The 13,544-nt window shown below is 35.4% G+C and overlaps 1 protein-coding gene across 7 annotated transcripts in view; it reads right to left on the bottom strand.

The window, feature by feature from the left end:
• The window catches only part of LOC106875810 (rabphilin-3A), a 285,702-nt gene that overhangs the window by 129,044 nt on the left and 143,114 nt on the right, over nt 1-13,544 (bottom strand). For 5 of the 7 annotated variants that reach the window (XM_052970468.1, XM_052970476.1, XM_052970470.1 and 2 more), the window contains exon 2: nt 10,046-10,094. The exons of the other annotated variants lie outside the window; for them this stretch is intronic. The gene's annotated coding sequence lies outside the window, so the exon portion shown is untranslated. The remainder of the gene's footprint in view (nt 1-10,045; nt 10,095-13,544) is intronic. 7 annotated transcript variants of the gene reach the window in all.

The following is a 13,544-nucleotide window of genomic DNA, read 5'->3' as shown; positions in this document are numbered from 1 at the left end:
TGTGTGTGGGTGCGTGTGTGTGTGTGTGTGTGTGTGTCTCCCTCCTTGTCTTCATGCTGTGTGATGTAAAAAGGAGCATTACCAACATATAAACAGTGTCACTCATTTCCAATCAATCTTCTGTGAAAAACATGTCTGGCAAAATGAACTATTACCTTACTTGGAAACAAGTGCAAGTTGGCAACAGAAAAGGCATCCAGCTGAAGAAAATCTGCCTCAAAAAATTCTGGCCAACCCTTGCAAGCATGGAAAAGTGGGCATTAAAATGACTATGAAGATGACAGTTCTCTTTTAAAAGTGGTAGGTATACTTGTGTATGAGAGTATAAAAAAGAATTGTTCAATACACATAACAATGAAATTAGCTTTCCTCATTCAGTAAGTTTCGTGATATTTTATATTGTAATATTTTTGCATATATTACTAATGACTATCAACAACAGTGATTTGAAATAGATTTACTTTGCTGAGCAACCTTTTATGGACCTAGCTAGAGTGAGGTCAGTTTATAAAGCAGCTCTCTCTATATATTATATTCAGGTTGGGGCAGTGTCAACTAGCTGAACAACTCTGTCCTGTCCATTAATCGTACAGAATTGTTGTAGAAATGAATTATTGAAAAGTTCATTCTTCTTATAGCTCTCTCTCTCTATCTCTCTCTCTCTCTCTCTCTCTCTCTCTCTCTCTCTCTCTCTCTCTCTCTCTCTCTCTCTCTATTGTATACAATTGAATTAGACTTAACTAGTTAATTCTATTTAGCTCTTTGCCTGACCTGTGTATTACATGTGACACATAAGACAAAGGGTTAAAAAAGAATATTTCCCTGATATCCATGCATTATATATGATATGCATTCCTGTTTTTTTTAAACCACCAGAGAAACTTGGGACTTATAAAAGAAACCTTTATACTACTCAGAACATATGAAACAAGGGCTAACTATATGTCTAAAAACAAGCATGGATATTTGGGACAAATTTAAGCAAGCACAAAACTTGAACAAGGTTAAATTATTACATGCATTTTTACCTTCTCTAATGTATAGCTTTATCTTTTACTTGTTTCAGTTATTGGACTGCAGCTATGCTGAGGGACCACTTTGAAGGGTTTGGTTGAACAACTCATCCTAGTACTTATTTCAAAGCCTAATTCTTATTCTATCAGTTTCTTTTTCTGAACTACTAAGTTACAGGGTTTTATACAAACACTGGTTGTCAAGTGGTAGTGGGAGACACACACACACACACACACACACACACACAAGCTTTTTTTTCAGTTTCAATCTACCATATCCACTCACAAGGATTTTGTTTAACCAGGGCTATAGTAGAAGACACTTGCCCAAAGTGCCACACTGTAGGACTGAACCCAAAACCATGTAGTTGGGAAGCAACCTTTTTAACACACAGCCATGCATGTGCCTACACAGTCACAAGAAAATTAATTTATTTACTACAATTAAAATCACAGTGAATTACCAGGTGTGTCTGCCAACTTAGATTTCTTTACAAACATTCTAAATGGGAATTCCTGAACTCATTATGTTATGCCTGCAAGCAGGTAAATATAAAATTGAATTCATTTTATATTTTAGAGGTTTCCAGTAAGTTGTAGGTTAAGACTGACGTGTGTGTTTAAGACAAATAATATTAAATCTTAAGTGCTTTAGATAATTAATTGTCTAAAATGAATGGATGAGATCATTCCAGAGAGAAATATTTAAAAGCCTGTGCAGAGAATGATGACTTCCTTGGTGCATAAGACTGGAATGGTTAGGTGATGTTATTGCAGTTAAGATTAATGTTGAATCTCTGTCATTGTATAAATAAAAAGGTTGTAAAAATAATAGTTTGGGATTGGCAAGGAATCTGAGAAATTGTAAAAAATGTAATCAAATATGTTTATCTGACCAAGAAGATATGAGTAAAAGATATCATCATCATCATCATCATCGTTTAACGTCCGCTTTCCATGCTAGCATGGGTTGGATGATTTGACTGAGGACTGGTGAAACCGGATGGCAACACCAGGCTCCAGTCTGATTTGGCAGAGTTTCTACAGCTGGATGCCCTTCCTAACGCCAACCATTCTTTTATGGTTTCCAATATTTTAGCTATAGCCATTAATAATAATGATTCCTTTTATTGGCCAATACCTATTAAAATAATAATAATAATAATAACTCCTTTCTATTAAAGGCACAAGACCTGCAATTTTGAGAGAGGAGACTAGTCGATTACATCAACCCCAGTGTTTCATTAGTACTTAATTTATCAACCCTGAAAGAATAAAAGGCAAAGTTGACCTCAGCAGAATCTGAACTAAGATCATGCAGATTGGACAAAATGCTGCTAAGAATTTTGCCCAGTGTGCTAATGACTCTGCCAGCATGCTACCTTAATAATAATAATAATTTGTGGCTACTAGGGCCTATACAATCAATACAAAACCTATTATCAAAGGGGTTACAAGTTGTAGGGATTCACATACATACACAAACAGAAATGGGGATGTGGTAAAAAAATACAAATAAACAAATAAAAGGCAATCCACTCATAGAGGGGTTAGAATCCACTGCCTAGATAGGATCAGAGCTTTCCATGATTCTTACTACCTCTTGCTCCAAACACTTCCACAAATTATACTCTCCAAATTTGGTCCTGAACATTTTTGACTTTACTGAACTCTGAACACTCCTACCCCCTTTGGGGCATAATACTGTAAATGTTGATAGACCACATATATAGTCTTTATTAAAACCCCATCATTTAGAGCTGACCTGAAGCTAAGCAACAAAAATCATAACCTTATTGAAATTATTCAAAACATAACCAATAACATAAAGAGAACCTAGAATTTTCATCAACAGCACTCTGTCTATGAGGAACACAAGTGACTATCACAGAAGACCAACAAACAATGTTTCCAAATAGAAGCCTGCTATCTGACAATTAGTGGTGCAAATCTATGACCACTGACTTCTGGTACATAATCCAATATTCTCCTCTTTTTGCCCAAATTTGCAGCTAGTTTTCTTTTCAATCAACAAAAAATTATAAAATACCCAACAAACGTCAGTGATTTCCAGTAGAGTTTTTCATAGGGATCAGCATGACAGTCAATGGCAATTACAGACTTTTGGGTTTTACTTTATTTTTCCACTAGCTCCCTCCACCGCACTCCCCCCTGCTTGACAACCGATGTTGGTTTGTTTACATTCCAGTAACTTAGTAGTTTGTCATAAAGAGACTGACAGAATAAGTATTAGGTGTTTAAAAAAAAGTACTGGGATTGATTCATTTGCCTAAAACCCTTCAAGATGGTGACCTGGCATGGTCATAGTCCAATGACTGAAACAGATAAAAGATAAAAAGAGTAAAGTTAGATTCACTGGTCAGTTTTCCTTCTTTGTACCAACTGGTTCTTTTTCACATTAATTCCATTCTTCCTAAGAAACAAATCTCAATCTCTATCGTCCACAAGGTGACAAATTGACAGAGGAGTTAGAGTTAAATGTAAGTGCCTTGTGTTATTTGTTCTAACTCTCTGCATGCTGAGTTCAAATCCTGCTGAGGTCAACTCTGCCTTTCATCCCCTTGAGGTCAATAAAAAAAAATACCAATCCAGAATAGTGAGTTGGCAAGACTGTTATAGAGATTCCTTGCAGTATCTGTTCTAGTTCTTTGCATTCTGACAGCAATATTTGCAATGACACTTGTACCAAGTTACATCATCCTAAGTTAGCAGTCTTTCCCATTGATAAACACCAGTGGCCTGAAGACAAAAGACTTGCACACATGGGTAACTATTAGTCTTCCTCAAAAGAATCTTGCCCAGTCCTATACTTACATATGCAGATGCATAGTCAACAGAACTAACATAGCTCCTATATATTTCACAAATTCCTTCAGTTTGAGATAATCCTTTACTTTTAATTTCTTCACAAATCTTAGTGTATGAGCTTACATGGAATCCAATCCATACTCCTTTCTACCCATATATCTCACTCAGAGCTCAGTATAAAAAAACTTCAAAATGCTTTGTCTAAAACCATTGCTTAAAAACTCCCTGTACCAAAAGAATACATTTCAATTCTCTTCATCAACTTCACCCCAACAATTCCTTCAAGATAATCATATTTACCCACATCAAACTTTTGCCATTCTGGATAGATTCAACTAGCTAATATCTTATAACTCTCATTTGTCTTGCTATCTTTTCAAACATTCTTAATCTCTTCTTCTCCACCAAGCCTTGCTTTAATTGAACTAATAAGTAGTTTCTACATCAGTTGTGAGCAAGCTATGACCCACAGAACTTTCTGAATGGCATGTCCAACAAATTACCTTGAATATTTTACGAACATTCAGTGTTAAGCCATTGTGCTTTCCAAATGAGACAAACTAATGACTATGAGTTGATAAAGAAATCTTTATGTAGTTACTTGACCTTGTAGAAAAAGCAGCTGAATCTCCTTCAAATCATACCTTTCTAGCTTAAAAATCTAGCTTTGACCATAGGTCTGCTCATTAAGGGCTGAACTTGGGATGAACACCAACAGCAATGACAAATTTTCTAGACTTTCTTTTTCCAATTTACTATCTATGCAGTTAGTTGTTAGCACTCCGTCGCTTATGACGTCGAGGGTTTCAGTTGATCTGATCAATGGAACAGCCTGCGCATGAAATTAACGTGCAAGTGGCTAAGCACTCCACAGACATGTGTACCCTTAACGTAGTTCTTGGGGATATTCAGTGTGACACAGTGTGACAAGGCTGACCTTTTGAATTACAGGCACAACAGAAACAGGAAGAAAGAATGAGAGAAAGTTGTGGTGAAAGAGTACAGCAGGGTTCGCCACCATCCCCTGCCAGAGCCTCATGGAGCTTTAGGTGTCTTCGCTCAATGAACACTCACAACGCCCGGTCTGGGAATCAAAACCGTGATCCTATGACTGCGAGTCCGCTGCCCTAACCACTGGGCCATTGTGCCTCCACTCAGTTAGTACTCAGCTGCTAAATATGAATCTTTGGTTGCAATGACCAGTAGATGTGTTAAGAAGTGAGGTGAATACAAATACTGTGTGGATAGCTAAACACTTTACAACATCAGAATAACACTAGCAATACACCAGGGCTAAAAGACTGTCTGAATGTTAAGCTATAAACAAATGTTTCCTGCAATGAAATACATTCAACCATTCATTCTCCAACTCATAGCTCCTACTACAAATAACAACTAATACAACTACTGCCGCCACCACTGTCATATTAAGGGTATATAAATAAATTCTCAGACTAGAATAAGATCAGACTTAGAACCTTATCCTTATTCCCAATCTAAAAATTTAATATCCTAAGTCTTTTCTCTAAATATCACCATGAGCAACAAAAGTAGTAGATTGCTGCAACAACTGCACCAACATAAGCATGACTACCACCATAATGCTAATACCACCACAATGCAACCATTAGATTATCATCATCATCATCATCATCATCACCACCACCACTACCACCTCCACAACTGATTATTATTCCAGCAAGAGCAAGACAGTAACTTCAATATCATAACAACATTTGTGGATTCTCCAGTGAATTTGATGACGAGCTCAACTAACTGAATCCTTACTTATGGAATTAATGCACAAGTGGCTGAGTATTCCAAAAATGTGTATTCTTACAGGTATGATCCAAAAAGAAAGGGAAGACTGGTATTCTTTTAACTTTAGAAGGATGAAATGCAAAATTGATTGTTGCATGACTAACACTCAGAGCGCAGATAATGAGACCAAATACTACAAGGCAATCTATCCGATGCTCTTACAAATTTACCAATTTGCTGCTACTACTACTACTACTACTACTACTACTGCTGCTGCTGCTGCTGCTGCTGCTGCTGCTGCTGCTGCTGCTGCTACTACTACTACTACCACATCATCATCATGATCACTGTCGTTGTTTAACATCCATTTTCCATGCTGGCATGGGTTGGATAGTTTGATAGGAGCTGGTCAGCCAGGGAGCTGTCCAGACTCCCATTGTCTGTTTTGGAATGATTTCTACAGCTGGATGCCCTTCCTGACATCAGCCACTTTACAGAGTGTGCAGGGTGCTTTTTGCATGCCACCTTATATTGTTATAATATTACAACATCACTGTCACAATAGTATTACTCACAACAATTTTCCCACTGCTATGATCCTCTTTGGCATCACTCAACCTGCTGGAAATATCAACTAAATCTCCCTCAAATTACACTTGACCATCTTAGAAAAGGACACATTATAGGTGCAGGCACAGCTGTGTTAGTTAAGGAGTTCACTTTGCAGCTATGTGGTACCAGGTTCAGTTCCAATGTGTGGCACCTTGGCCAAGTGTCTTCTACTATAACCCCAAGCCAAACAATTAACGTGTGATTAAATTTAGTAGAGGGAAACTGTGTAAAAGCCCATTGTGTATGTGAATGTGTGTGTGTCTTTGTGTTTGTTTTCCACCACATCACTTGACAACCAGTGTGAGTTTGTTTACATCGCTGTAACTTAGCAATTTGACAAAAGAGACCAATAGCATAAGTACTAAACTTTAAAAAAGTAAGAACAAGGGTGACTTGTTTGACTAAATCTTTCAAGGTGATGCTCCGGTATGGCCACAGTCTAATGACTCAGTGATCCTGAGTTCCCTATACACATAAAAAAAAAAACCCCACAGGATGGTCACAGTTGGACTGCCTCTGTTCATAGGTCTGCTTGATTGGAGCTAACATAAGATTAAACAAAATAATAACAACAGCAACAAAAATCCCAAAATCTATTTCAAAAGCTACCAAAATACAATTCTAATAAATTCCAGTAATCTTTTTTAACATTACATTTTGTTATTGTATTTATTATTATTATTTTATTTTATCTACCACCCACCTTCCTCTTTGCTGCCATTTATAGCTAATACTGCACTCCATCAATCTTCTCCAGTCAGTCCATGCACTTGACATTACAGCCTGTCTTTATATGACCTCAGTAAATTCAAATCGGCAGAAACATTATAACCAGCTATCCAGACTTAATTCTGCATAAGGCAACAAATGACTTGAACAACTTAAGCAACTTCTTGATCTTACATTAAAGGAGTGTATTTTCGATTTGACCTTTTCTTCATCGCAAAATACATTTATTTAACTGGACATTTATACAATATTTGAAACATTGTTAATATATTTTTTGCAGTTTTATTTTATTTATATTCATTGTTTTCTTTTTATTTCTTTTTACTTTAGCTTTTTTTTTATTTTCTATCTTCTATAATGGTTCTATAGAACAAAGAAATTTTTTTCCATCTCTTCACTGATTTTGGTGACCTTTAACATCTAGGTTCAGACTTTTCTGAAGATATCCAGTTGTTCAGTGCATGCAGTCACGTAATTTAAATGCGCATATGAGAGTGTATATGTATGTGTACATGCATGTATGCATGAGTATACATGTGAGTGAACATGTATGTGTGCATGTGCATGTGCCTATGATTAAATGAAATGAGAAATGTATTAGAATAAACAGGAGAGACATGACATATGAATATATACAGTGGAGAATGTATGTGTATACACATGTGTATGTATATATTTACATATATGTATGTGTGTGTATGCAAATATGCATATACATGTTTATATGTGTATACCATATGCACATGAGCACACACACACACACCCACACACATACATACATATTAAACAATTTCCACTTGTAAACAACAATTTAAGAGTGAAAGTATATATAAGAGCATGTGAAAGAGAGAGAAAGAAATTTAAATATTCATGTGTTTCCGTTGCACCAGTTTTGCTCTTTCGTTGATGTCATCAACAAGAACTTACCTTAATATGTATGTGTACATCAATGTGTAAGCTGTGCATATACACTGTATGGCTTAACAGTTATCTCCTCAGATGTCATCTCTAATGCATTAACAACTGCTAAAGTAAAACTGTTATAGGTGCTCGTTCACATTCCACAAATTTACATATGTATCTCGGAGAAATGTGTGCTTATATACTGTTTACACAAGCAAATTTTGAAGTCTTTTAAATATGTTATATTTTAGTCTTGCATTTTCTCTTCTTTACTGAGAATGATTCTTCATATGAAACATGTATATGTTAAGTGTATATGAGAGGGCGAGCAAGAAACAGAATCAGCAGGGAAAAAAAGGATCAGAGAAAGAGAATCAGAAAAAAAAGAATCAATGAGAAAAAAAGTGTGAGAGAAAGCAATGGATTTACTAGCTCCAATGAAGAAAATACTCCATTTGAAGGAAATTTAATAAACAGGCAAATGAGTGTTCATATATTTAATGCATAGAGCATTAAAAAATCTTACTAGAAATAAATATGCAGTGAGGAGGAGGAGAGAAAAAAAAGCTATTGGTCAAAAACTAGTATTATTTCAATTTTCCCAGCATGTGTGAGAAACAATTCCAGACATGTTTTGGTGTGATTCTCACCTCATCAGCAAGGCACTGACTTTACTATACTTGCTAAAGTAGTGACAAAAGAATTACTAAATGAATGTATAAAATTATGCAGGAAAAGGAAAACAAATTTATCTAAAATAGATAACTTTAACCTGCTCAGGATGCTGGGTCTTGTGGAAGACATATAAAAACTGTTGCATTAAGTAGGATCTATCTAGCTACAGTGCTGGAAAGGAAAAAAAGATGATGATGATGGTAGTGATGATAAATTGTAGTACATGACTTCAGTTTTGATATGTTGATATCATTCTCACCCTGACTCAAGTGAGTTATAGTTTTTCTGGCACTATATCTAATACATATATTTTATATGGCTGCATTGTAACTTTTTCAGTCTATCAAGTAAGGTTTCTACCTCTTTATAATAACATCAGACAGATGAACTAAACCCCAGAGTTAAAGAATTAATTGATGAAATCATTGGAATACTGAATTACATTCTGGCCTTGAAACACAAAACATTACCAGCTTGAAACATGAGCCATCAAAGAATCTTCTATGTGATCACTGACTTATAAGAAATAGCTGTCAAACCTCCCTCAAATTACACCCTACTCTCTTACAAAAGAAGGACTCATTGGATGATGTGGTTCCAGATATAGTAGGTTTGAAAAAAAAAAAAAATGGAACAGTCACAGCTAAAATACCTTTGATTCAATGAGAGCTAACTTTAAGTTGAACGCATGAAAATATAAGAAATACGCCAAGAAATACGCCAAATTTGGCACAAGAACAGCAATTTCAGAGAAGGGGATAAGCTGATTACCCCAGTGTTCAACTGGTACTTTATTTTATCAACCCTGAAAGGATGAAAGGCAAAGTCAACCTCAGCGGAATTTGAACTCAGAATGTGAAGACAGATGAGATATCACTAAGCATTTTGCCTGGCACAGTAATGATTCTGCCAGCTCATCACCTTCTGTTGGTTTAATATTGGTTTCAAATTTTGGCACAAGGTCAGCAGTTTCAGGGAAGGGGTTAAGTCAGTTACATTGACCCCAGTGCTTAGTTGGTGCTTATTTTAAGAATCCTGAAAGGATGAAAGGCAAAGTTGACATCGGTGGAATTTGAACTCAGAATATAAAGATGGATGAAATGTCACTAAGCATTTTGCCTGGTGTGCTAACGATTCTGCCAGATTGCCACCTTAATCTATTGATTTAATATCAACAGCTAACTGAACAATTTATGCAAAAGTAGGAATTTTTAGAAACATTTGAGCAATACTTAGAAAATAAATATAAATACAATGCATATATATTTGTATGCATGTGTGTGTGTATGTATGTATGCATAACGAAGACTATGAGCAAAATAGTAATATTCATTCATTCAAATATCATTATACATGTTGTCACTTGAAATTTAATTCTCAACTCTTTTAACTCAGTCTATCAACTCAGGCATACATTGAAGTCCAACATTAAAATCCCATTTGACATCAGTCTGAAAATTGACTATATCAAATAAATTAAAATTTTTTAAACAATTATTGATTTAAAAAAAACAATATCTTACCTCAGACTTTTTTAGGGCTAATCAATACAGGTCCTCCAAGTTGTTATTTCTAAAAAAAAAAAAAAATTAAAAAATATATATATGTGTATACTCTTTTTACTCTTTTAATTGTTTCAGTCATTTGACTGTGGCCATGCTGGAGCACCACCTTTAGTCGAGCAAATCGACCCCAGGACTTATTCTTTGGAAGCCTAGTACTTATTCTATCGGCCTCTTTTGCTGAACCGCTAAGTTACGGGGACATAAACACACCAGCATCAGTTGTCAAGCGATGTTGGGGGGACAAACACAGACACACAAACATATACACACACATACATATATATATATATATATATATATATATATACATATATACGACAAGCTTCTTTCAGTTTCCGTCTACCAAATCCACTCACAAGGCTTTGGTCAGCCCGAGGCTATAGTAGAAGACACTTGCCCAAGGTGCCACGCAATGGGAATGAACCCGGAACCATGTGGTTGGTAAGCAAGCTACTTACCACACAGCCACTCCTGCGCCTTTATATATATTTATATAAACTTTTTAAAATCTACATTATCACTGATACTATCAATATTATAGACATTACCGTTTTGTATTTTATAAATGAATACCCTAAATATATATCAGGTTTGTATTGTCTTTATACAATTAACAAAACATAATTTCAAAAACCTCATCACCAGCATCTAAGAATAGACTGAATATATTTGCAATATTACCTTTTAATGCTCATGTGTGTTTTGCAGACCTTATCATCAATCTCCTTGCATTCAAAGCTGTCTGTTCTTATTTCATCAATGAAATGGTTTAACTTTAACGTAACCGATTTTTATTTTACTTCAGCTTTCCCTTTAGGCAACCGCAATCATTAGATTATGGAAATTTTCCATTTCAAGTACATCTACACATGAACACAAATAACTTAGGATATCTCCAAAAGAAGTGCTTTTCAGTTGATTGGAAAAATTCATTCACCAACACTGGCTCTTATATGATGTTTCTAATCGCTTCCTCTTCCTCCTCCTCCCACTACTACTACTACTACTATTACCACCACCAACAGCCGCCACCGCCACCACCACCACTACAACTATTTAGTAAATTATTTACCACCTCCATCTAACACTTTGCTACTCATCATCCTTATTGTGTCTCACACTAATATCATTTTTTGTACTTGTTTGGGAGTAACACACAATCCAATACAGTCTAATCCAACTGCTTCTCTCATGAACTGCAACAGTCTAGAATTGACTTCATTGCTCTCATATTTCCAACAAACATCAATCTACTGATGTTAAAACTAAATATATCCTACATTTATATCATCAGAAGCTTGGTAAATATCATAAACACTTTCTTTTCTCCTCTGAGGAACTAAATAAAAGTAGTAAAACATTTATAACACACAATTTTTACCTCATACTAACACTCTCAATTATCAGCTTTCCAGGAGGATTCAATAGAGATAATCATCAATTCTTATTTTGAATCATGTAAACATTCCCTGACAGTCATTCCTGTTAACTGTACTTCATATAACAAAACAAGAATTGTATCTGAAAGCTATTCTTTCTCTTAGAGCCAAAAAATATTTCAGCTTTGGTTCAGTTGTTGACCTTCTGCAAAACACAATTAACACCCACTACAAAGTATTGTCCTCATATCTAGGAAGGTACTAATGACGCACACACACACACACACACATATCTTAAGACTGCATCCGAAAGAAAACCATCAAAGACTTATTCACTAATACACTACAACAGCTGACCCACAGGCATACTATCTCTTCTCTCTGCCTATTCTATTTTACTATCTCCACCAAAGTCCATCTACCACACCCATCATTTTCTTTGTCACCATGCCATACTGGAGCCCCACTTTGCACTATCTACCATTCCCAGTCCTTCTTTCCTCCCAAAGCAATCTGCTGGAATTTGCCTTTCACCCACATTTCTACTGCAGCATTGACTTAGTGTTGAAAATAAACTATATTGACCTCACAATCTTAGAAGTCCTGCAAAGGTCATAGGTACAGCCTCTCTTCCAGACTAAGACATGAAAAAAAAACCTTTACTGGAGAAACTCTGATGTAGATATTATTTCTTTCATTACCATCCTACATTACAAATTATATACAAGGGAGTGCTGAAAAGTTCTTGGCTTTGGATAAAAGAAAATACAGGAGAATCAGTTAATTATGATTTTATTCAACATATTCCCCTCTCAGATTCACACATTTATTGCAGTGGTCCTTCAGTTTTTCTAAGTTCTGTAAAAGAACTCAGAAGGTTGGGCCTCCACCAGGCCTTTCATGAAACCCTTAAAGTCAGGAACTTTTCAGCACCCCTTCATATCTTTATTGTACAAACAAAATGGAAATTTCAACTTTAGTTACTCAGCAGTTAATCATTTGTGCTAAATATTTAACAATAGTTACACTAATCTTGTCATAACTTCACACATTTCTGTTTTAAAAGTATCATAAAAAGCTATGGAAAAGGAGTATCCTCACTGAACAAACAATTTAATAAAACAACTTAAATTCTTCCTATCTACTCATACCTAATATAAGTTACAACCATCAAAACAGCTGAGAGAGGAAAAGCACGAACTCTTTATTTATATTGTTTAATAGGTTAGTAGTTGTTACCTGAAACTCCTTAATCCAAATCACACCAAAGTTGGCTTAGATTTACTAAAGTTTTACTGAATTATGGATAGTAGGCCTTCAGCACCTTGTAAACCATTCATCAATTGCTGTTCAGACTTTTAAAGGTTATAGGCATCATGATAGTCTTCTTCCCAATTTTAAGTTAACCACATACTGATATCAAAATGTTGCATGGTATAACATTTTCTTATTTTATTCTTAGCCATACCATCCCAGGGAAGTGTATAATTAAAGTATTTTCAGAAATTTATGTGGATTTTGTATTTTGCACAGCTCCTCTGTGTGTTATTAAATTATAACTAAAAAAACACAAATATTTCATGTGTAAAATCCAAAGATGGAACCTCTAAGTAGTTGCTTGCCTCCTTGAAGGTGTGGCCAAATCTCTCTTACATCTGACAACTGACTTGGTAGACACCCACAAAATTATCCACCATCTTTCCAACAACAACCTTGGGCACCTTTTTGAATTCCATGGACATGCTTACACTTCATGGACATGCTTACAAAATCAAAAATCAACACAGCATTTTTCAGAAACATTTTTTCACACTCAAAATTGCTAAACATGGAATAAACTACCTGCATCAGTTGTTAGCTGTCGAGACACTACATCCTTCAAAACTTCCATGCTTCCTGAAATTCACCAACAGTACACCTGATACCCCCTACTCCTCCATTTCTCCTTCTTCTCTTTTTTTAAATATTTTTTCACTGTTCACTTCCTGTACATATTCTATGTTCATGGTGTTTTGGTTACTTTTTCTGATGAGTTGTAGTGCACCTGAGCACTGTATACAATAAGTTCATTATATATA

The sequence above is a fragment of the Octopus bimaculoides genome, chromosome 1 (genome assembly GCF_001194135.2).
Source record: "Octopus bimaculoides isolate UCB-OBI-ISO-001 chromosome 1, ASM119413v2, whole genome shotgun sequence".
Taxonomy (NCBI): domain Eukaryota; kingdom Metazoa; phylum Mollusca; class Cephalopoda; order Octopoda; family Octopodidae; genus Octopus; species Octopus bimaculoides.
Note: the sequence above shows the minus strand (reverse complement) of the source record. Positions and strands in the feature narration are given on the sequence as shown.